The sequence below is a fragment of the Bombus impatiens genome, unplaced genomic scaffold (assembly GCF_000188095.3).
Source record: "Bombus impatiens unplaced genomic scaffold, BIMP_2.2 scf_0318, whole genome shotgun sequence".
Classification (NCBI taxonomy): Eukaryota; Metazoa; Arthropoda; class Insecta; order Hymenoptera; family Apidae; genus Bombus; species Bombus impatiens.
In genome coordinates, this window is record NT_176737.1 from 977,332 (window position 1) to 1,004,346 (window position 27,015).

The following is a 27,015-nucleotide window of genomic DNA, read 5'->3' on the forward strand; positions in this document are numbered from 1 at the left end:
AGGCCAAACATAATGTCGCGATATTTATTACAAGTATCGTCTGCAATCTGAACGTCAACGTGAATCGAGATCGAGATTCAAAAACAAAATACAAGTACCTGCCTCTGATGCTTTCGGGCCTTTGATATCGCGGTCAATTAAATCAACTTGTCAGGTCAATTAGAGAGACTTAGTTTTCAAATTAAGGTTTTACGACGGTTTTTAAAAGAATTTTTTAGAAATTTCTCAAGCAGTCTGTAACTATATAAATACGTTTATTTATCTTCGAACCATAAATGCCACGAAAAGAAGAAAATTACTAAACAAGGAAGCTTTAAAGTGTATGTAAATTATTGATAAGTCCATCTCGTATATGTTAGAAACGATTATCTCCAAATCTTTTCTTCGACAAAAAGAAAGACCTACCATGACTTCGAGTTTACAAAATTTTCGTCTATCGAATCGTTAATAGAAATACAACTAAATCACGAGACACGAAGGGTGGAATATCGTAGTTAGATGCGCATTTCAATTTGAATTTATTACCGTAAATAAAATTATAATAGAGATTATAACTCCAATAACGAAGGTAAAGGAATGTATATGGGATGCGCGTGTAAAGTTGCAAATTCATCGGATAATTAATTTTTTGTAGCTTTAGATTCGAGTTCCTTAGTCACAGGGTCGATAAACGAACGAAGATTCTGCAGCGAAATACCGTGGCATTTTTTTCACAACAGGTTTATCACGTTGCATCCCCGATTCTACGTTCACTGAAAGAACTTACTTGGTTGAAAAATCTGCGGCCAGGTTATTGATAGTGATGGGATCAAGTGGAATACGTATGTTACAAATCCGAATCAGACAAATATTTACTTATAGAGGGCTCGAATCTAGTCGATCAATGTTCCACCCTACTCGCGACGTACTTAAGCCCATCGCTAGTTATTTACACCAAAAAAGTTCATTATAATCTGCCTGACTGGGCTGCAAGTAGGTAGTCCATCATTACCTGAAACCGGTTTTTTCGGCCCACACCGAGACCCTTCGAACTGCTACTTATTGCGTATTTGTGATCTCGAATCGGTGACCTCTGATTGATTTTTATCGTTTTCTTTTGTCTCGTAATTGCCATCCTGCATTGTAGCGTGTTTTTATTACAAAGATCGTATTGTTGGTAAGCTGATATATCCGTCGATGCGTTCAACAGTCGACGAACATACCTCGGACACCTTCCTCGCATTCCAAGCAAATTGACAAACACGTATTTGCATCGCGAGAATATGCATCTTCTACCCTTGAAAGCTGCCGACGCAGAAATGCGTTTTTAATTTTTTATTTTACTCTGGAAACAAAATAGAGTAAAATAAATACAAGAGCGAAAAGGTTTCCCTATATTTATTTGATATATTCCTAAGTATCACGCTGATTTCGCTGAAAGTGTGTAAAATATTATTGCTTGTCATTTTTTCGTTGGTTTATAATGATAGAAATTGTAAATTTGTTTTTATCTTTGGATCTTTTTTTATAAATTTCTGTCGCTCCGATAAAAGTTACAAAGTTTTTGACGAAGATCTATTTGCAGTCTATTTGCAACGCACGATTGAATTTTATACCTTTCTGATCTCAATTATAAAGAAAAGGACGAATAGTAAACAGAAATATACATATTTAAAACTCGTAAAGTACAATACAAAATTGCATTTATATGCAAAATAGAATGCAAAATCGTACAATTTGAGAAAATGATAATCCGATTCATACATTTCTTTACTCTTATACACACGGGACAAATAAGATTCGTATATCGCTAGAAATTCTAATTTTTGTTGCCTGTTTTCCGAATTGCCCAATTTAAATTCACCCAGTTAAATTCAGCCGATTGGTAAGCTATGAATGAAACATGGCCAATTCGTTGTTTTAATAGCATAAGATATACCTCATTCGTAGTGTGTGATTCAATTCGTGATAGAGCTAATTGCAATACGTTTCCGAAAATAATACCTACCTGTAGATTACACCTGGAAACTCTAATTTTGATAATTGCGTAATATTCGTCCGTGAATTGTTCCTTACAACGGTAGAAATAAGCTCTCCATGAAGAGATCGTTGATCGATGATATAAAGAAATAAATCTACCCGTATACTTTTAAGTAGCTCGCTCTTCTTTTTAGGTTTCCAATGTTTTCCATATTTCTGAAATACGTAACGTGTTCATGAATAATTAATTGAGCGATCCAGACTAGTAAAGTAAACTAATTCACCCAATGAAATCGTTCTATATCTAAAATAGATGTTTGATTGTTGGCAACAGTTTGATTTTGAAAAAATAAATTTCTTTGCTTTTGCACGATTAATACCTATAACTTATAGGAATAAATTAATCGTCGACTGATAGATTATAAGCGAACGCAATATCTTCAAGTAAAAATGCTATTGATAGTCTTTATAATGTAAACACAGACTCAAATAAAAAATGCTGAAATAAAATTATATTACGATATTTTAATCGAAACTGTTCCGGATCACCTACTGTCCTACTATAAATTCAGTTGATGGTATAAACTCACATTTAGAAAAAATATAGTTTGGTACATTTGTGATATCAACACCTTAATTTACCTATAAACGTACGGGCGACAGAAATTCCACGCGCTTCTAATAGCTCACGGCGCGACATGGTGCGGCACAGCGCCCAGTATCCAATTGCAATACCCAAAGAAAGTAACGCATCCCTGACAACCAAGACAGTAAGTATGTCGTGCGAATGGTCAGACGACCTGTCACCTCTTTCTGTCTGGTGTATGAAATCGAAGAAAATCGTGACAAGTCTTGTGAATGAAGAAAGTAACCGCAACATTAGCATAGTTCGTAGACGTTATGTCGACGGACGTGACGCGCGTATCACATAGGCGCTCCGATATTCGGAGGTCGCGTCGGCTCGCGGTATAACCGAGATCATCAATTTCGTGTTTATCGATGCTACGCCACGAAACTGGTCAAACACTTTCAGAGTATGCACACATCGAGTACAAATGCGTCAGAGAAGAGATGCATGTCAGTAGAAATGACTCGCACCGGTGAGAGGGCTGAAACGCGGTGCGAAAGGGCTGAAAATAACCTGCGGTGTTGCTGACCCCTCGCTAACGGCCAGTCAGCATCGTGTGTAACCGCACCAAACGATACGAGCACGTGAATTAGTAGATTCTTGGCCGGAAATCGCAGCTGTGGAAGGTCAATTTTAGAGAGCTGATCATCTTGTTCCAGTACCAGACGTCCAGTTTATTTGATCGCTCAAGCGCGTTACGTATTTGATTCCTTTTAAACTTTCCCCCGTTAAACGAGCCTGAGTCGATTCGGCGATTCGAATTCGATTGTAACTGGAGAATTATCGAGTTTGTGTTTCAGATCTACGACGTTAGATCTGGGACCATACGATTCGCAACTTTATACCACTACGATACCAATATGAGAAATCAAAGATATCACGCGGCTGATATCGATTAGAATACCGTAACTAACCTTGGTCTTTTTGTTAAGAATAAAGGGCAACGTGAATAATATATGATAATTGTATCTTGTAATATCTGAATATTAAACAAATTTGAATCATATTTTAACGAATGTACAGCGAGATAAATCTGTGAAAATCGTAGAGATACAAGCACACTGTGCCAAGTTGTTCTATTTTCTAACAAAATGATGCTGATTTTCTGACCGCTATCCAACTAGCTAAACTGGAAGTTCTTGGACGACAACCGAATGAAGCGATCGATCATAATAACCCAAGCTCTACGAAAACGATGACCAATGTAAGAAACGAAAAAAAGGTAGATAGTGACGTTGCAGGCTGAAACAAAGGAAAAAACTCGACCACGATATAAGAAACTGGTTTACCAACGTAAAAAGCTTTTGCCCGCAATGGAGTTTCGAAACGGCGATCCTTCGCGATTATAGTGTATAAGTGGTGTACAGTGGTAAAGAGGGGAGAAAGAGTGAAAAGAAGAAAGGACAGAAAACGATAAAGAAAACGGTATTTTCTCAGGTATAAAGTACGCGCATAAAGGCGAAGCAAATCGATGAAGATTCTTTCGTGAATCGCCAATAATGCCGTTGCTGTTGAATCTTGCTTACCAGCCATTCGACGAAAGATTATCCTCCAGTAAAACCAGAAAGGGGGAAACCGGTGCATAGTCTTGGTTAACCGATCGGAGGCGAGATAGAAATACAAATTGTAGTTACAATGTTGTATGTACAGTTCCGAACAAAAGATATTGTTCGTCCATCGTTCGAGTAGACCAGTTTAAAAGGAAAATGCTAATTCCCGAGTAAATTAAATAAATTAAACGAACGATGCGTTTTCTAGTATGAAATCATATCTTATAATATGCAAAACTCATAAATTGCAAATAATTCATATTGCAACTTCGTAAATGAAACGAGTCTTGTAAAAGAAGTCGTCCTGCTTATGTTTAATTGCTTCGCTTCTTTTCAATTTTATATTGAATTAAAATTTATGACTTTTGTAGAGAAATTCTACAAACTAAGAAATGTTACAAATTAAGAGATTAAAGAGTAAAATTCTGAAACTTGAACATCTACGTCATCGATTATGTTAAAATATTGACTGACGCCATATAATATTTGAATTATATCACAGTTTGAAGAAATTAAATTAATACGAAAGTGTATTTATATTTCCTATAGTCTACACCATACAGAGACAAGTCGACAATAGTAAAGAAAATTAAAAATACCAGACAAATTGCTCGACGAACAAAAACCATGAAATTCGAATTTTTGTTCGTCTCTTTTTATATTTGCAACATCGTAAATGAAGGTATGGAGCGATCCCCGCAATCTTAATATCATCGATCTGATCCATGACGAATCGATCGGCTGTGCATGTATCTTGTAGATGTGGACACTCGAACATTTCGCAATTTTTTTGGAGATGAAACTGCTGCATAGGAAATTGCGGTTGCACGAATGGTATGCAACGCGTTTGAAGTAGGGGAAATCGGGGCAAGTTAATATACAGGGCTTGGTTGATGTACAGAAATTATTTCGTCACTCGGTATACTTATCTGAATCGAGATGGGATAAAAAAAAATATGTCTGTTTAAGGGAACCCACAGTTTGAAAAAATATAAAAATATCTTTCTGTTCTTACTTTGATAAAATTTTGCTTAATTCTGAATTGTAAAAGTACGTAAATTTTTATTTCCAAATGTTGATTGCCATCGAAGCATCGAAGTAACCGAATGTTAAAATTTCTAGTTCATGAGGAGGATAATCTACTGTTTATCTTTTTCTCCTGTTTAAAAGCTACTTAATTTGTGTCTCTGTTAGCATGTACAAATCAGGGGTGATATACATATCAAACCCTGATATACAGGGTGGTTGGTGACTAACTGGTGATACAAGCGGAAAGGGGGTGATTCTACGCGAGAAAAGAAGTCGAAAATATAGAATAAAATTTTTTATTTTTTTTTTAATTTTTCCATCGAGACAACGATCTACAGTGAGATCCGCTATAAAGTACCGCACGCGTACCGAGCGAAAATTCAAAGTCGATTTTCTCGAGAACAAAGCCGCAAACGAAAAATTTTTATTGTATATTTTCGACTTCTTTTTTCACGTAGAATCACCCGATTTCCGCTTGTACCACCAGTTAGTTACCAACCACCCTGTATATCAGAATTGGCAAGTATGTGCTGGTGGAATGTCATCTAGCCGCAACAAGCTGTCAATGATGGCGGCTTATAGTCTGTCACGAAACGTTACATCCACCTTGACGCTAGAATCAAAGCTACGCGAAGGAATTCCTTTTCTTTAGCAACTCATAAAAACGGACAATGCAATTATGGTTTCATTCATTGAGTTGTTTGATTTAGATCGCTATAGTTTGTAGCGCCAGACAGTAGCCAATACGATTAATCGATCGACCCGGTAATTCTGTTAATAATTATTATAATATTTAAAATAATTTGTATAACACACATAAAATATATTAAAAACATGTAATCCGTTAATGATTGCGATCACTATTACAGTACTTAATTACAATTCGCAATATTCCGCTTTTTCATTTCTTAATTTTAATTCACGACAATTTATCTTTTAATTACTCACCGCGAGAAACTTGTTCAACACTACTTTCACTTGTTCGATAACATCAAGTCATGAGAAACACCGAAAATGTTTCGCATCTTCGAAAGCGAATATGACAAGATTAATCGTTGATAAATAAATGATAGCCTTGCGATGGTAATAAGTTTGTACATCTGGTTTGTTACGTTATAAGGATATAGAATTTCGAATTAAAACGAAATCGCGAATTTTCTACCGAAGCACAATCTAGCACACATCAGAGACAAAATAAGGAGGATTATGAACCTCGTAAGGAACGCATTATCATCACGAGTCGTATTACGTATTGATTTTTTGAAAATCATATCAGGTAAGAAAAACGCAAAATATATTGTATATATCGATGATATTACGGTGTTTACCTGATTGCAGTAGATAGGATCTAAGTAGGGTCTCATATTTTTAATTAAAATCTTTTTTCCATGTAGTTAATGACGCACATACACGTACTTATGGCATTACAGATACGAGAGAAATAAATATTTTAGTATACTTTTGTAACATTTCAATATTTACATCATTCAGTTCGACGCTTTGTAAGTGATATAATGTCAAATAAATAAAGCACACATTCTTCGTATTTAATCGTAGCATTAAATATTTTCAAAGATTTAATATAGGAAATAATGCGATAGAATGTCAATTTATTTGATATTGCTTTGTGTAAACATGCGATACAACGAGGAGGCTTCGTTTATTTGTTGCTTTTTATTTACATTCAATTCGCGGTTTCGACCGATATATGATAAACATTGCCAGAAACTATTTTTATACGAGTTCGACCGTCTGGCTACGCCAATGTTTGATATCTTCGTCTAACTATCATCTTGAATGGAAAATGGAGAGTTTAGCTCCGAGGAAGATGAATGGTATGGAATAAATTGGAATGCAACATTGCTACTTTGTCGACGAGGAGACGAACGATGTGGAAGCACTTGATGTGACGGCGGGAGGGCGAATTAGGCTCGATCCACAACGCACACTGTAAATCTAACTAACTTCATATCATTCAGTGTCTTATGATGCAACTGAATTACCGATGTTACCGATCTATGCGATTTCTGAAAAAGCAATGGCTCGAAACAAGATCTTTTCCTTACTAAAATTTCTATCACGTCGATAACTTTAACGAATACCATCTGTTGTATGAACAAATCTTAAAATGGTTAGAGAAATTCACGTAGAAGGGGCAGGGCAAACGACCAGCACTGCGCGACCAAGCGAAGATCGCATTGGCGTAACAAACTTTGAATCGCTCATGCGACCAGACGTAATTCTTACCTTAGTGTGCGGTAAAAGAACGACTTATAGCGTGATATATCGAATAGAGATTGCCATTTATAACCCGAACAAGACAGGGATCTGCCGAAGACAAGCTCCAGACATTGAAGGACTTATTTTTTTGTGTTTCGTTCGACCGATCTCATCGCTGACGCGACGTGTCTTCTTTCTCGCACACTGATCCTCTCACCTTCACTCGCGCACCATCTTTCTGATACCTCTTTTCGTGCCCTTTTTACTTTGTCGAGTACGCACGTAGCCAAGCCTCTGGTTCCGTCTTGCATAAACGACGATGCACCGGAGCTAACCACTTATCTCAATGTCATTGCACTTACACCTCAAAACCGAAAGGTTCGTTGTCTCTTGAACTTTGATTTTTATCGTCTGAAATAGGAATACTAAATATTTACGAGAGTATGGAGTAATTACGATTATTTTAGATACGTACATGAAGTTAAAATTCTCTGCACTTTTTATTAGCGGATTCAATTAAAATTAAATTAGTCCATACGATATGATCGGTCTATAACGTATAGTCTATAGTCGATACGATAAAGGGGTTTCGATAATTTCGGAGACTTTCGTATAACAGTGCCTCGAGGGCAACTACCGTATAAAATTGACAATAAAATGAACACCGTGATAGCAGAGCAAATCTTATATCTATATTGACTAATATATAATATCTATAACATTGTTGCGAACAAGTCATTCCTGGACACCTTCACAAATTTTCCCTTCGTCATCTTCTTTGCGTTACAAAGCTATAGTTTTTATCACATTACACATAAGTGAACTTCCTATGTATAAGCACTGGCTTTCTGTGATAGGAAAGCGATTACATATTCTATAAAAGACTGGTGCGTTTTGGCAGCATCTTTTCTAATAAATTATGTATATGTATATATGTATATTTTCTCATATATCTGTGCGTACTCCAAATGGCAGATCATATTTCGATCTTAAGACACGGTGGCTTGACGTTAACAACAGTCGAAGAAGAAGAAGAGACTTCGTCGCGAGTCAAATGTTGCAACGTTAATCGTGGAATTAGAGAAATAGCAATATGATTTCTCTTTTGTTTCCCACGCTGAAATTTCATGACTCTAGTCGTCAAGATCCGTTTGGTCGGATATCTAGCAGGCGATTAATCGCTTGTTTTACGGTCTGTGACCGTGTGTTGCTATTAGAAGACGCAGAGCTACAAACTTTGTAATTAGTTATGTCACCATGGTACTTAACAAGAGAAAATAATGAGTACCAAGGGGTGCAATAAATTAAGCCTTTCTTACAAGAGTAACTAGTAATGCATGGGTTAAGAAGATTGATTGCTCTGCAACTGCGTTTTCGAGGAACTGACATTTGTTATAGAATCGTCGGTGCTGACGAACGAAGACTTCGGGCAACTTTACTGTATCTTAGCATTTTTCTTTTAAAAAGTCTGTAAAATAAAGGTAAAAGCTGTACTAATACCATTCGGAAAGATCTGGACTTTTCATTTTGTAATTACTTAGAATGAATTCCAAAAAGATAATGTATCCCCTTAAGTATCATTTATAAACCGTATCCTATTATTACGCATTGCGCTACCTTCGATTCGTTGGCGCATTCGTACAGTTCCGAAACCAAATATCGAATTGTTTCATTTATAAACTAGCTGGCCGCCCGCGGCTTCGCTCGTGCAGTATTTGGATTTATGTTTATTACTCATTGTTTGAACGCCCTTTGAGAGTTGAATTTTAAGAAACGGTCCAACACACGTTTCTTTATTTTTAACGAGGCGTTGATACGCCGAATTTCACGTTTCTAACTGTAGTGGACATAGAGATACGATTATCCTGTAAGAAAAGTTTCACCCTTTTGTGTTCCTTTAGAGTCTCACTTTTATTTCCACAAATCCTTTCTTATTCCATGTTCAAATTTCACGTATCTAGATACAGCGATTTGGGCTGGGCGTTGACGAATAGATCAGTCACTTTTGTATTATATATACATACATAGAGATAATTGAAAATTCAACAATTACAATGCAAGGGGTCAAACTCAAACCGTTTGTGTTTCACGAGACTACGTGGAGCGGACGAGAACGAGGCAATCAATGAATGCGAATACCGGAGTCATGAGGACAAAAGGGTAAACGCGTGAACAAGCGGCAAAAAGAGAGGAAAAAAAGGCACGGTGACGGAGGAGAAGAAATACCGGTAGAATTTGTAACCTAAGACGGTGGCAGCATTGGCAAAAACTTCGACGTAACAGCGACATGAATGTGTAAACCGCAGCAAGGTATTTTATTCCAGAGCACAGAACAATTTACAATGTTGCATTCGTGTGTTAACATATGGCTACGAGATTGTTCTATGTTCACCGATCAGTATTGCGCGAGAATGCAGTGACCGAATCGTGCGTATACGTACGACGAACATGCGATCGTATGTGCATGTTTCCCGAAAAAGATCATCTTTGATAACATCTTATAAGTTAGCGAAGCAATAAGTAAAATTATACATTGAAAGATCAAGCAGTGACATTGATTTGGTCAAGAGTCGATATTTTGTTTCTGGAACACATTTTTATTTTAATCCTTAATCGGTATAATCGTTGCGTACATATCGTTGCTTAATGATCTTATGTTGAAATAACTTGATAATTATTAATAATTCGTGAATTATGAAAAATTTTACGAAACTGACAATATCGGCTACAATTCGTTATGATTACATCGATGAATTAATACGTTCTTTGTATGCAAATTGTAAACCAGTCCCTGCGACTACCTTTTTTTTTTTATTTAATACGAAAGTAAAAGTCTTAAATAGCAGTAGTGAATATAGTCATCTTTTCATGCCAGATTATTATGTTTGAATTATCAGAGACGATTGACGCGAACGATGTAACCTTAAACTTTGGATATACATCGATGGGACGTAATTACCATTATCGCTTCCTGCGTCTCTGATAAGACACATTCTCGTTTCTATACCACGAATCGTACTATCAATATCGTTTAGTTGAGTCGTTAATTAAATCTTGTTATGCATAGCTTCGGATTAAAATTAGCAACAAACGTAATACTCGCGAATTCAAATAAAACAAAATACTAATTAGATATTTATAAATATATTTATAAAATAAAAATATTAATCCTGCAACTAGGCTATTATACAGATTACCCGTTTAGTAATTATACACGTTTCATTATGAAACCATTCCTAAATATATTATACAAGATATAAGATATCGTTTTATATACTGGAAGAGAAATTTGACCCATCTATGGAAGAACCGTATTTTATTTGTTGCTACGAGAAATACACCGAGCGAAGTTTTCCTTTTTCCAACGATCTTTCCTTTGAAACGGTGAAACATTTTATATCCGTTTTTATAGATTTCGTCCAGCAGTACACTGTATTCTTATTTCGTATAAAAAAGATGCCAAGTAATGAAAAATTTTAAGATATTAAAAAAATGACATTATTTGCAATAACATCACTTTTCTCAATTTTTCAATTTATGGAGTTGATCGTCATGTCTTCTGAACGGCTCAAATATATATCGACGATCGTTATTAGCACCTCTACTTGTCGAATGAAATAAAAAGACTTATATGTAATTGGAATTCCAATATAATCGGGCAGTAACTGAGATTTCGTTTCAATACACAGAATTTATACGACTATACGTAATTAATAGTCTCCGGATACAGAATAATTTCGTAAGTAGAAATCCTAACGCTCGAAGAAAGTCAAAACATCGTTCAATTTCCAACTAAAGACTGACATGTCTAAACTCTGAGTGTTGTGCCATTCGAGTAACATTTTACAACCATGTGGCGTTCGTTCTTCGAGTAAACGGACACGCATCGTTTGGAACGTATTCTGCAACCTGCGAAACAATTTATGAGACGCGTATTGTCCCTACACGACGTATATATTAAGTTGTCCGAAAAGTTCCTTACGTCTTACAAGGAAATAATAGATGCATAACATTTTTTGTTTTATATTATAAGTATATTGTTATAAAGTGGATCATACATAATTCAATGAAATAATATAAAACAAAAAATGTTGTGTATCTATTATTTCCTTATAAAACGAAAGAAACTTTTAGAACATCTTAATATGTATTATGACGATCCACGCATATTACGTTTCTCGTGCATGCAACGGGTATATATAATCTACGGTAAACGAATCAAATATATACAACCATATCGGCGATCAACTATTTCTGCCGGTACAGTCGTGGACAAAACGTAGTCATCATCACAAGTGATCGTCAGCCTATCCAGTTCAACCGCGACAGAAGAGTTATATTTTGTCGCCGTGTGATTAATCATTACAATCGATATTCTTTCTTTTTCTTTTCAACCTATCCCTAACTCGCGTTCACGATCCTTATTCGTTTTGCAGAAATGACTATAATCGAGACGAAGATCAGCAATACGCGCTGTTTCGCGACCATTTGCAGTATTTGCGTAGCATCGTGTGTGCCATCGATTCGAATTGCGGGAAACGCGTGCGAAGAAAAGAGCAAGAATGAAAAGAGAAGAAACGAAAAAGTCGAACGATGTTATTAATTCGATTGCTACTCTCAAAATGTAAAGTTAGCGGCCTATGAGAAGAATTAATAAAGTAAGATTTCAAAAATACATATCTATGTACTTCTTGTATGCAAAAACTATGTAATTTTTGTATGTATTGCCGAAGAGTGGCAAAGGGCTATATGAATAATTTAAATTAGAATATTTTTCTCTAATCTAGCCTATTTTCCCAGATAATGGTGGAAGCAGCTTTTATTTAACGTTACACAACGTAATGACACGATGGCACGATACTGTTTTATCATTGTTCGAGTGACGAATATGTATTCTACAAACCGTAATTTTATAGAAAGCACGTAGTTTCGAAAAGTCGACATTAAAAGCAATAGACAAATAATTGAGAATGATCCAAGTATTCTGGCAACGAAGTGTTTTGCTCTCCCTTTATAACTGCACTAACTGTGCCAGACATACGCACATCATATAATTGATACAACTGATTGTGAGTGTAAACACCAAATGAACAGGTGACAGATAACGTTGCCAAGTACAGGTTAAGACAGTGTATAAATTTGTTGTGTCTAATACAGTATACAGTGACTAAACTTGGTCTGCGACGTAGTTATGTGCTGCATCTTTATATCATTTTACCATTATCTTAATACACTATTAGTAACAATCTTACTATACTTGTAATAGTTACTTATTATTTTCCATACTGTTTCACTGTTTCTTTTATTATATATCAATATTAAGTCGTAACGAACTAGCTTATTTGTTGATAGGACTGTACTGGCAATTACACCATTTTTAATATAGTAAGACGTTAAATATGTTATAATTTGATTACGAGTTCTTTTCTCTAAAAATATTTCTTATGTATCCTTACTTTCTTTTTATGTTTTTGACAATAATTGCTAAACTAATTTCGAAATACATTGGACAAATTATGGCTATCATTCTGATCATAAATATCATAACGATCAAAACAATCAGTGCTCAAAAAGATACTAATCAATATAGTAAAGAATAAGTAAATGTCGTTTATTAAATTGTTAAATTATCTAGCTAGAAAACAATACACTCGAAACGATAAACTTAAATAACATGTAGCTCATGTCCGATACCTTAGTATTCCACAGATTCTTGGAATCAGCAATGATTCCAATGCACGACAGCAATCGTCTAAATGCCGGCTTCGTTTAGGTACGTCTGGTATTGACAAGAATACACGTAAGACACTTGTAATTTCATACCATCTCTACCATGTAACCAATCCACATTAATCTAAAGGACTTTGACCTCGATTTGCGTAAATTCTGCAGAAAATAAGCACTGTCCACACGAACAACTGACGCTCCAGTGCTCGTCAACTTTTTTTCTTTAACGTCGTTCATGCAGATAAAGCGAGACAACACATCGCAGAGAAATACATTCACCTAGAAAACATAGTCGATCGAAGGACATATTTTGTCACATTCAACGTACTCGCGTGTACATCGATTGTAAACTGCTTTACTCAAAACAAACACAAAAAAAAAAAAAAATAGTTTTGCACGATATGATAATTTTTTTTGATATTTCTAATAACTTGAAATCATATGTAAAGTCGATTAAGTCAGCTACAGATTAATTAGATTATTTGGCAGACTATTTTTTTAGTCAAATCCTTGCAAAAATAAGAATTTACAATTAATATTGGAATACAAAACGGATATATAAATGCAAATCTAGAATTGTTCTAAAGCAAAACAAATATCTATATATAATAAAAAATCACTGCGTACCTTCGTATTTTAAATTTGCATACGATAAACATGTAACTATATACAATAAATATGAGAATTCTAAGAGATCTATAAATTATTCGTTGTTCAAGGGAGGAATTAAGAGGAAAATATATGCCCAATATATTTTACCATTTTCTTCTTCGATAGTGCACAATATTATTTTAATTTTTTTAAGACACATATAGACACGTTAAACATTCTATATGCAACGAAACACGCAATGGCTGTAAAAGTGATAAAATCTGATAAAAATTCATATTTCCACATACGTAGGTGACAATGCAATTTATATGTCACCGAAATGTAATATACATTCAACATAAATTACATATAATTGAGGGGGATGCAAGAAGACACAAAGAAAATTGAAATGCACTGGTTCGAAAACATATCTTTAAGCATCTGTGCGTGCATACGAACACGCATATGTACATAAACTTGTGTAAACGTGTAATAGTGCATATACACATGTTGGTTGTTTATGAGTAACAAAAAGCCAAAAGGTAAGATAACATAATAACTGGAAGGAAGGAAACACGTAAACCTTACAAATGGTGTGTAAGACCCGAAAGGAATGAATAAAACGGAACAAGACAAAGAAAAGAAACAGCATTTCCAAGGAAAAGGAAATATAGAGTTAAGAATAAAATAAAAGGAGACACAGGAAAGAAAGAAAAAATTGTGACAGATAAGCAAAACAGGCAAGAAAACTATCAATGGATAAACAATGTGTTTGATGACAAAAATTATATTTCTGATATTTGAAGATATTTCAACGTTAAATATACAAGATCTTTTCAAAGATCTAAATTCCATTAATATTTGGTCCTCGGTACATCGTGCAATTTTCTATCAAAATGGTATTAGTGTCTGAATTTTTTTGTGATCGACTGTATATATCTATATTCATATTTATTCAAATGGCAATAAAAGGGGATAGGTCCTCATTATTATTATTTTTTACTATAATCCACCAGTATGAGAATTGATTTTCGATAATTTCGATCTCAAAGACGCAGCACGTTCTGGAAGGCCAGTTGAGGCTAACGAACACCAAATAAAGGCACTGGTCGAAGCACATCGTCGCATAACAACACGGGAAATTGTTAAAAAATTGAGTTTACATAACTGAATAAAACTGAGTAAAAAGATCGTCTTCAATTCTCATACAAAAAAACGAAATTACATTCCAAACTACTCAATAGGCAAACTGCATCATCGAGTATCGTGTTTTTTAAAGCATCGTCCCAAACGATAGAATTTAAGTAGTTACACACTCCAGTGTAATCACCACGTTTGAAATCGTACTTATAGGTAACATTATTATTAGTAAACGTTGCGTAGAGTGATGGATGAACGTGCAATTGCATGGTTAAGGCAGGATAGTATAAATCACATTCGAGTAATGGATCGACGGATATAGATATCACAACGTCATTGATGTTAGAGAAACTCAAATCTAAGTAAGAGGCAAGAGAGTTCCGCGTATGGTTCATTTGGGCTAAACTGCAGAGACTAAGGTCGTTCACCAAATATTCGGGGGAAGACGCTGTCCCTCGAGTAAAATCGAATTCGAGTGGAATTTGACTACTCCACTTAACACAGGACTGGTTGAAGTCACGCGATATAAATACGTAATTGCTAAAATACAGGTCAACAATCTCGATAATACTATTGGAAAAATCTGAGTATAGGGAGAGTGGCTATAGACAAGAATAACGAGAGAAAAAGAGCAATGGAAAATGACAGTCATTGAAAATTAGGGTAATATATACCCAAACATAAATATAATTGTACACCAACACATACGAGTTACGATGTCAACAAAGTCGAGAGAACAAAGACGAGTTACTGGAAAAAAGAGTTAAAAGGAAAAGAGCAGAAAAACTGAGTATTTAATGGCTTGTGATCGCGTCAACTAATTGGATCAGAAATACCATTGATATACAGGTATATCAGAACATAGTGCAGACATCCAGAAGGTGTTATCACCATATTGGCGGGGTAAAATGTATATATAGTTTGAGCACTGAATAGCAATCGTGACAATAATACGTTAATAAACAGTCGTGAACTACCTACTAGTTCAGACGAAACTAATTTCATCTGCCAAATCTTTTAATCCACATGAAAATCGATAATTTTTAATTGCGCAAGATGTAATCAGATTAGTCAGAGAGATTTACGATTTAACTGGAAACAATTTGACCTAAGTGCTCCACGTAAAGATTTTTGTCACTGATCCGGCATTTATGGAATGCGTAAAATCCGTTTCTACCGCAACGACAACAATTGTCGTGGATCAATCAGCAAATTTAGTCGCAAGTAAAGTACTAGCGGGATATCGCATGTGCACACGTATCTTTCGTTGGCTATCGCACGGTGAATCCACTGGGAGGACGTTTTACGATCGTCATTTCACCCCAACCACTAATCCTAACTTCCAACTCATCTAAACTCTACGTTCACCCCTGCAACGTCCCTATTTTCTCAAGTCAATAGTTAAGAACATTTGCTGTCCTGTCTTAATTACATATATGCATTCACCTATTTAAGTGACAAATATCGTAATGGATTCTAACCAAACTTTGTGATAATTTGAAAATTCTGTATGTGATCAATGTATTTTGTGGATTTTTATACATTGTATGAATTAAATTTCATACACACTTACAAGGTAAGGTATTCGTTATAATATTTAGTAAGCAAAACAAATTTTTGCCTACGTTTCATTTAATTTATTATCTACTGATAAACAAAAGTACATAGCAGGGATTTTCGTATAAAATTCTTTGTAAATCTATATATTTATATATAAATTTATATAAACAAACACACAGCCTATATTGTTAGACAATGGATAATTTTTAGTACACCGCACTATACGATCAATTTAGTGATCAAGTATACTCTTATGATTTCATATGAAAAAGCGTATCCGAGGAAAATCAATATTTTCATAAAATTAATTTGAAAAATAACAATACTGCAAAAAGCGTGTGTTAATTAGATAGACTTAGTTAAAGAATAAGAATCAGGATTTATGTAGGAATTTGTAACGATATTTATCTATTTAATAGTAGAAAAACAGTGGCTCGCATGTCCATAAACTAAGAGAAAGATATATAAAATATTTTATTTCACATTGAACGATTGCTATAAGCGCTTTGGTTAAGTACATATCTATAAAGCGAGAACGCTAGAACGAATAGAGGCATCGTTTATATAAAACGAAGGAAAGAAGGATATCAAATATAAAGCTGATATATATATATATATATATATATATATATATATATATACACATATATATCAAGTCGTTTTTGTACGGCAAGATTCGTTTTATGACTTGCAGCTTGTTTGCGACCACATTCGCACGTACATACTCTGTTTCCAGACTTACAATCTTAATATCATCGCTAAATAATATATAAAGTTGCGTGAAGCGTATCATTAAAATGCATGTCACGTCTATCGTGATAGATTTGAACGCTGAAAGGGAAATTCATTATTTGCGTTACAAGATGTGGAATACTGCAATATCTATGTATATTGCTTATAATATATAAACAAAAATATTATGTACAGTGTATCTTTTCACACAAAATTAAAATATTTATAAATATTTTTAAATAGAAATATTCTTTTGATTGAAAGAGAAAATTTATATAAAAACTATATTTTACGATTTACAAATTATTTTAGAATATTTCTGGTTCTTTTGCAAAACAAAATGAATAGCTAATATTTAGGAAATCAAGTTTTATTGCGTCACAGGAATGTTATTATCCCAAGCTATGAATATTCCCTGTGTGAATAGAAGTAGCAAATTATAATATTTAACCTTTTCCTTGACTTCAGCTGTATTTATTTCGACCGTTGATACATTGCAACGTTTCAAAACACACAAAGATGTACAGCAGTTGTAAGAAGTTAATGTATTGCATAATTAAATTAATCTTACATTTATGGGGTTAGGTTGGTTATGGGGTTAGTAATTATATTGTTACTCACTCAGGCGAAGATTATCAACTGCACAGGTTACTTCACATTGGCTTCACGTAATTACATTTGATTTATTAATAAACTACATTTATGATATTATCGAAAAATCCATCTTTCTCCTATCGTGTGACTTAACATACTATAATACTTGAAATTTTATTCTACGCACCATATTAACAAAATTTGCTGCGATACTAATCGAAGTTGATCTCGATGGTGTTCGATAAATCATCGAGTTCGTTTGCTGCCGATAAATGATGCATTTAAAGACGCAACACTCTTCGCGCGCAAACGAACTTCTTACTTCTTACCGACGACACATGCTTTTGTGCACGTGCGTCAGTCAGATAGATTCAATCGTAAAAACTTGACGTTCATCTAAACCCGCGTGCCACCTCCATTTATCCAACCACCACTCTCCAACGAAAGACCTCTCGCTCTCCTGAGAGCCGAGTGCCCAACTTGCCTCCTCCCAGTGCCAGAGACGTGCCCCCTCCTAGCCGGTACCCGCGGGCTACCATGCACCTCGTCGGCGTGCCGCTGCTACCAGCACTCTTAGTGAGTTACGGGCCGCATGCAAGTGCGCATTAAATGTGTCGGTAGTGTGTCGTATTCGTTCCACTCGCACTTTTCCACGTTTCATCATCTAGATTCTTCTCTCAGTATATTACCAAACCATCGCTTTTCATTCGAACGTATTCCACCCGATGGAGCTACGTCAGCCGGATACTCGGCATGCTTCTTCACGCTCCTGCACGCTGTTGTGCGATGTATCGTGATATTTCTTCGCTATAGTGTTAGAAAGCTTTCCAAGAAGAGAAAGGGATTCGCATAGAGCAATACGGTCAATTTTCTATACAGACTCGTAGTCTTGTATTTTGACGGACATCATCGACGAAAAAAGATAAAACAAGAATCAATTGTAATGTATTCCAATGAAGGGAACTGCCGCTTCTCATTACATGAGGGGGAGAAGCAGAAGTAGGAGGAGAATAGAATAACACACGGGCATGAGAAAGACGACGGTACGGGACGAGACACTTGAAGTGCGCGGCGCGCAGGCGGAAGTTCGACGTGCGTTGTTATGTTTTTTGCGGAACTAGATGTGCGACGTTGTTATTTGCCACGGATTTTTCGATCTGTCGTTTTCATTTCAAAACTAGTGCGTGGTGTTAATGAGATCATGATCTTTGATTGAATTGTCTTTATCAATCGTTCGAATCAAGACAGAGAGAGAGAGAGAGAGATAATATGAAAAGACTGAGCAGTGCAACAGGCCAGCGAGACAGTGTAATAGAAACAATTAGAAAATAACAGAAGGTGACAGAAAGAAGGAAAGAATATTTGCCAACGAACCGGTGATTGCTATCGTATTACGTAGTTTTGCGTTTGTGTTGTTAATAGCAATGTGCATGCGTTGACGTGTACGTGTACGAAAAAGACAAGACGGAATATAGAAACATGTCGGTCTGCTGCGCGCGCATGTGATTGTTCTCCCGCGAAAATGCAATACAAGGTTAGTACTCATCGTATGGTATCAACTAGTATACGTATTTTTATAGAACGTGTGTAACGCGTTATTTTATCGAAAAAACTATGTCATTCGGTGGACACATAAAATTATAATTCAAGGTTATGTGTAACATAGTGTTTTCCTGACGGTTGTGGTTTTATACTTCAAGCATCAGCGTTCATTGGTTGCCAAGAACTTGAGAGTATAACAAACAATCTCGTCAGAAGCAAATTTTTACTTCGATAACATTAGGTAAGATCACGGTATTTTGTATTTCTTTTTGATTTGCTTTTGGTTTCTTTTTATTCCAGTGAAGCGTTGATCGTATCTCAAAGTAGCTATCAATTTCATGGCCGTTCATTTAGGCGTGCCGCTAAATTATTAGTTTCTGTATACGGTGGCTGAGTTAAAGTCTTTATACATATTTTGTACATGTAGCCAGATGCGTCTGAGTTGGTAATAACTTTCCCACGAATAATGCATCGCAACTATTCGTTTTCCCTTGCGCTATTGCAAAGTTTTGAAAAGGAGACACGACTGCAATATTATTGTAGCTATGTACACATATTCAAATAGATTCTTTAAATGCTTCATGTGCTATATACACTTCATGATACGTAAGAAAATTAGGGAAAATTATCATTTACGTCATATAGTAGTGTTCTACATACATATAATTCTGCATTCTATTCGTAATTGTAGTTTCAAGAAATTTGACGATTAACTTAAACGTATACTATCCGTAACAAAATTATAAAACATGTTTTGTGTTTCTTGGTCTGTTATTTACTAAAAATTGTTGGTTAGCGCTGCTCGGTGTAATAAAGTGACTAAAAAATCAGAATGAACAAGTTACAATATAATTATTCTTTTGCCGACAAAATTTTTTGTGTTTCTAACACCAGATACAACTTTTTCAGCTTATTAATAACATTAATAACATAATAACATTTGTAACGCGAAATTGATAGTGCTATATTTGTCAGCTTATCTGAATGTTTTGAGTTTTATACTACGGAAGAGTTGATTATTAAATACATAAACTAGCTTTAAAGGAGATTTAAAGCATTTAGTACATCGCATCATAAAATTATCAAAATTATCAAAGATACATCTTTTCGGAAGACATAGCGTACAGCCAGGTGTCTCACGTTAAATACATATGTATGAACTCTCAGAAAGATATCGAAATGGAAATAAAACGCTAAGTCGGAAACTATTTGTAATTATTTTACAATTTTAAATAATATCTATTTTCCAGCTGAAATTTTTACAAACAAAAAAATCATTTCTAAAAATTCTAATTACGCTTTGATAATTTTGCAACGCTATGCAATTATGTAACGATATTTATTAACATCATAGATCATATATCAGAGTGTTTTTACAGAACTACTTTGCTATCAGTTAACGTATTTAGTACAAAAATATCTCGATACTACTTTTTACATAATACTATCTATCATCAAAAGTGTTTTTTACACTTGCCACTAATATATTCTTATTTACAATTACAAAAATCTTATGCTGCTTTATATAATCGAATTATAAATACAGTTGACCTTTGACCGATCACTCACAAATCGATCTATTCAACTTGTCTAAACTTTTTATCATGACAAATAATGAGATTGAAAGAAAATGAAAAGGCCTGTATTATTCACAGACTATTAATTGTAGTCAATTTAGCAGTTATGTTATTAAGTGATAAAAAATAAGAAAAAGATGCAAGAAAGAAATAGACAAATGAAGAATATTGAAAGATATCTTTCATTTATTATCGTAATCTTCAAAACTATCTGTATTCTTAGCCATTTAATGAGTAAATAGTACAAGTAATGTGTGTTTTCTCTTCTTTATTACTTTCAAGCAGATTTCTTTTTTAATTATGGGAAATATTTTGTGTTTAACTAATTACTAATGATATTAATAGATAATTAAAAGCAGATATAATGTTAAAATTTAGGAGTAGTTTCACCAAAGATAAACACACTTATCGTTCAGTCAGGTAATAAAGTTTAAAAGACAATACTATGTATTGTTTATACCCAACGTTGTGTATAAAAGTTAATTTGTTTAATGATGCTTTTTTTTTAATTTACTTTGCTGTAAGTACACAATATTTTATTAATAGCATAGAAACTAATGCCTGTGATAAATAATAGATTATTGTAGATTCATTTTTAAGGAGTAAAAAGCTACAGACGAGCAGTCGTCACGTATTTGAATCCCGCATTATTCAAAAGTTAAATATAGTTTTCAATGTTTTGAATATCTTGTGATTGTGTGTCGAATGTAATAAATATGTGTATGTTAGTTATTATAAATTTTAGATACATAGGTTTATGTTGCATTACAATATAGACGGCTAATGAATGTATGTATATCAAAAAATGTATCGCACTAACTGTAGTATATCACTTTTGTATGTTTGTCATCCTATTTTATCCATATTTGTTAACCATATTTGTTAACCTAGTTTGTTATCCATATTTGTTAAGCCATTGACCGAATCATCCTTTAACTAGAAATTTCTGATGAAAATCTCTTTCAAACAGTTACAAAACTAAAAGTTAATAAAAATAAATCTGTTTTAGTTAACAAAAGCGAATGTTTGTTTCACCATTAAATATTATAACGATTATAATGTACGTATTTCGAATATCTTATATATTACATAGATAAATATAGATAACTCATTTACCTCGGTTAATAGGTTAAACCGGGAGAAAATATTTCCTGATAAACATTTTTGCCCTATTGTTCGTATCGTATCATCCCTTACTAAACGCTGTTGGAGCGTAGCTAAGTTGGAAGAGAGCAGGGACGATTAATCATGGTCTTGCCGAAACGAAGCGAGAATCTGCTGAATGTATACCTAACATGGCGCAACATGTATTTCTTGCCTCTGAGAGTGCGGTTTTTCGATAGAGTGAATCTTCACGGTGAAGATTCATTGAGAAACAAAAAGAAAGAAGAACCGAAAGAATTAAACTGGTGGATATATAAAAGAACAAAACGAACGAATGAAGTATTCGATACGCGTTTCGTTCGAAATTGGCCGATACGGCTTGATATTGCAGAAAGAATCAAAGAGGAGCAAAGGCAGTCGATAAGAAGATTGCGACGTCACTTAAATAAATTTCTGCTAGTGGTTTTTGATATTGTATGATATATCCAAATCGCATGATAACGATAAAGTAAAAAAAAAAGAACCGATAAGTAAAAAATCGTAAATACAATTGAAGGAGCATTTTCTTTTTTGACAATTTTATAATTTTTCGTCAGATTGAACAATCGAATAATTTATAATTTGTAAACATTACTCGTAAAGTCTCATTTCTTTTATTAACAAACTTGTTATCGCTATGCAAAGATATTTATTAATACTAACAATTAGTGACTTGTAAAATTTCGCTAACAATACTGATTGAATTGTGCAAGACAGCCCTGACCGTGTAAAAATATACCTTTTCTATTGTCACTTAATTGTCGATGAAGTAAAAGTAGTTTTTTTTAAATATAAGATTCTATTTTGATTCGAAATTGTACTTCAGAAAAATGTAAATAATGTTGGTTGATACAGTAGAATTTCTCTCTTTATTTATCTGAACGATTTTGATTTTAATTAATGCCCGGTTTACTGAACTACCGATTAAATTTATTTATCTGAGCATAAATACCTATTGAACGAATAATCATAGTTATTTTCTGTAAAATCGTTGTTTCTCATTCAATAAACATTCAAAGAGGATACAAATAATGAAAAGCTGTAGTTATACATTTATTTTATATTAATAAATTTTTAATATCATATTCTTGTAGTCAAGGATATCTCAGAACACAGTCTGTTATCAGAACTGTTTTTTTATGACTCTTGCAAGTAATTTCTACAGATATTTATAGTGTGTTTTAATAGTGATAAATCACATTTTAAGACAAAATCTGGTAAAATCAGTCTTCATATTTTTGAACAAATATATATATATACATACTTTTACGTGATTGTCGCGACGTGTACCAACAAGAAACATAGTTGGCGTTGGAGAAGACATTGTTTATTTTGTGACCGTTGCAGAACCGCGAAGAAGGTTACTCGTTTGTTTCCTTTTATTGGGCTGGATCACCGCCGGCACCTTTGATGCTGGTACCCGAATTATGTATCATTTCTATGAAAATGGAAAGGTTATAACTACGAAGAAGCCAGAGAAAGAGGAAAGAAATAAAACGGTAGTTCTGTGACACTTTATGTTTCCGGATTCTTGTTTTACCGGTCTATTAAAATATAATGTTATTTTCTCCGAAAAACGTTACATGTTAAGGCTTCTTTGTTATCTGAAAGAAATTGTAACGAGTTCGTGCAAAATGTTTATACTATGTCCAATGTTAATGGACAAAATTCAACCAGATAAGATACTCGCGGTATAAGATATTAAAATTCTTTATTACCTTATTTTGTTCTTGCTCCTATTTGATACTCGCTACTTTACGCTTCTTTTATGTTATTTTTACTAACCGTTCCACTGCGACTAACCGTTCCACTGCGCTTCCTGTCGCATTGTTTTTTAATAGCAATAATTGTAGGTAAGAAAATACGTTCCAAAGTATGACGATTATAAACGCATGAAAAATATGTGCACGGACAATTGAGGGAGATCTTGAACTAAAGTGGAGTATGTACCTTAGTGTATAGATACATATATGAATTTAATTGTAATTCTAATTTAATTTATCAATTTATTATTATAATTCTTTTAATGGAAACAATAAAGAATAAAATAAGAAGAAATAAAAAATTAGCCTTTGACTTTTACAGACAGGTATAAAATTTAATGTGACGTTTACTATATTGTGTAAATTAACGAATAAAATGTCTTTATTAGTGGAACACTCCAATGCTAAATATTTTAGAATACCTGATTTTCTGAAATCGAAGCACTTATGCAACTGAATTGAAAGTTTTCACTCTTAAATATGGAAGTAGACTAACGTTTATGTATACAAGATACAAGCAGTTATCGATCCATATGTGTATCGTGGAAACCGAGACTAGCATGTATTTTGTAACTTTGTTCAATGCGATAAGATAACTTTTTTTAACGATTCCACTATTGATAAAGATTTTTGCAAACGTTATTTGTAGTCATCGAATCACAGATAAATAGAAATTTTCGAAATTATTTCATAAATCAGCATAATCCATTATCACTATCCACCAGCATTTCGCAAAGTACTTCGTACAATATTAATTATAAATAAAATAAAGAATTTCAGTCCATAATTATCGTTTAGAAGATTCTGCCATTTTCTTTGAAATACAATATATTTTCCTTTAAAAAATCATTGGTCCTTTTTGCTTTTTAATACTAATCTAGGTAATGTACCAGTTTTAAAAGAAATTACGCAATACAAAATGTTATATTACATAATACAATTTTATCGTTATATTAAATGTGATTTTAGCTTACTAATAATATAATTTGCAGTTAATTCACAGTTAATAATATTCTGATTTCAATATAATCCATGATAGCTACCTATTTATGTAATAGTTCAATTTATAATATATAATAGTTCTATTTATAATTATACAATTAGTACAAATGCAACGAACTCTAAAAAAGCTACAAGGCCCAAGACCAACTATGTGCTATATGTATCAATGGAATTATATATGTACATTACATATGAAAAATATAGTTTAAAACTATAAAGTTCATGTTTCCTTTACATTAGAATAAAGCAAATTTACCAAAGAACTAAAATTAAATAAGAATTTATTTATTAAAGCAGACCTGAATTTTATATTTTTAAATTCTTTACGATGCATCTGACGATACATCTGAAAACATTTCCGAGACGCATTATCATTCGGTCAGAATAAAACTGAAAGCGACTTACTTGACTTTATTAACATCTAATATCGTTGTGGCCTTCACCATTTCATCCGATGATTTTTTTTATATAGGACAATTTATAATCGTATATTAGACTGTATGTTAGATACTTTGCGGTTAATAATTTACCTGTACCTCCCGTGTAAGTTTCCAGCTCCCGGTTTGTACATGCCGTACTTTTTCAACGAGTAAACTAACTGCTTAATTGAATTCTGTAAATCTTGGTTTTCCTCGATACGCGAATAACGGGTCAGACTCGAAATATTCTCTGGTCACTGGGCGATCGGAGCTGACGCGCTGATTTCCAACGACTGCACGTTGCCAGTCGAATTCGTCGCCAAGCTCTTCTTCGTTGCCGCCGTTGGTATCTTTTTTCACAATAAATCAATTTTTTTATTGCACTATCACTCATCCTCGTACTATCGAATCGTCTAAAGTCGTCGTGCTCGTGAAAGACGCCTTTAACGAAATTAGGAAACTACCAAAACTCAAATGCTCCTGCTTCGGTCAATAGAAGAACCAGAAATAAAATAAACGTGCCACTCGTTCGTGGGTTTAACGTACCTTAGTACGTACTATGAGTACTTAAATTGATCAATGCTGAATCCTACGACGACGGACTAGTAGTGCTTGTTGATTGGCTATGCTTCAGGATTATAATGTGTATCCTGTGAATGATTACTATGCAAAAGTCTGTGGCAATAATAGCAACAACGAAAACTTGCACAATCTCTTTTCTGTAGATCTTTCTGTAGATTTTTAGCTCGGATGTAGTCAGAGTTACGTTCTATAGACACGAAAAAAGAAACTACTTGTGGGAAACTGTTATGCTATGTAGTTACACATTGTTCGTAATATATGTAGGCATATATGTACATACAGGTCATATATGCTTAATATTCAATAGGTTCCAGATTTCAGCCGAAATTTCTGTTAAAGCCGCTGCTACATCCTCTCTAAATACATACTTGATAATACTTTTGTTTGGTTGTATAGCATTAGCACTAGTTCCATTTCCTATTGTATCTTTTCGATAAACCACCGTCTGCCGTTTCTATTAACCATTCATAAATTCTGGCAGGAAGCTTTTATTATGCAAGCATCGAACTTCGCGTTTAGCTTTTCTGTATCTTGACATTCATGCTATTTTTTCTTGTCGATGCTACTGTTTATCTCTTGATACATGTTTCTTTCTTTAAAACGAATTTTCTCATTTTTTTTTGTTTTTAAACGAACAGCGAAATTACTGTATATAGACGATGTCAGTTCTCAATGTTATAATAATGTAATATCAATTAATGGAAGTTTTCAGGATACTTTTTCATATGGTATATATTATTAAACAGAAATAATAATAATTAAAGACAAATACCAACGTTCAGACATAAAAGAAGTACCATGTGTTTAATGTGGCGACATTTGATTAGACAGTTCGGTTGTATAGCCTATCGGAATTTTTATCATTACTAGGTATTTCAGTGAAAGGTAAAGTTGTTCAATTAAGCGGTCTTTCGTCTAGCTGGAAGTAAATGCATTGGTACAATTAAAAAAATATTTCTAGATAACACTATCTACCATCATCTCAATTGACGAAGTTTGAACCGCGACCTTTTGGGTCGTCAATTGAGTAGACTTAACGTAAATAATCAATGTAATGCAATGACATTGATGCGACGAATAAATTCCATGTATAGATATAATTGAACGAGATTGTTATTATAATCTTTTATAATATTTCATACATTTTGTATTATATATAACATTTTATAAATGCCACTATCACTGTATTTTTAAAATAAAGTAATCCTTTACGTAATACATGTATCGATCGTGGAAAACGTCACAACCTTTCGGATC

The 27,015-nt window shown here is 33.9% G+C and overlaps 1 protein-coding gene and 1 long non-coding RNA gene across 10 annotated transcripts in view; one reads left to right on the top strand and one right to left on the bottom strand.

Moving 5' to 3' along the window:
- Window positions 1-6,768: 6,768 nt before the first annotated feature.
- Window positions 6,769-26,016, bottom strand: LOC112212803. 2 transcript variants are annotated; one of them, XR_004461644.1, is made up of 4 exons: window positions 25,163-26,016; window positions 23,257-23,430; window positions 7,414-7,797; window positions 6,770-7,193 (listed from the first exon to the last, which is right to left on the bottom strand). It is a non-coding gene; the product is annotated as an uncharacterized LOC112212803 (long non-coding RNA). The 2 variants fall into 2 exon arrangements; XR_002946605.2 differs by having other exon boundaries at window positions 6,769-7,797; window positions 25,163-25,988.
- The window catches only part of LOC100747969 (doublesex- and mab-3-related transcription factor A2), a 94,586-nt gene continuing 85,857 nt past the window's right edge, over window positions 18,287-27,015 (top strand). For 5 of the 8 annotated variants that reach the window (XR_004461638.1, XR_004461637.1, XM_012385194.3 and 2 more), the window contains exon 1: window positions 18,315-19,264. The gene's annotated coding sequence lies outside the window, so the exon portion shown is untranslated. The other 3 variants (XM_024367388.2, XM_024367390.2, XM_033320503.1) reach the window with 3 other exon arrangements.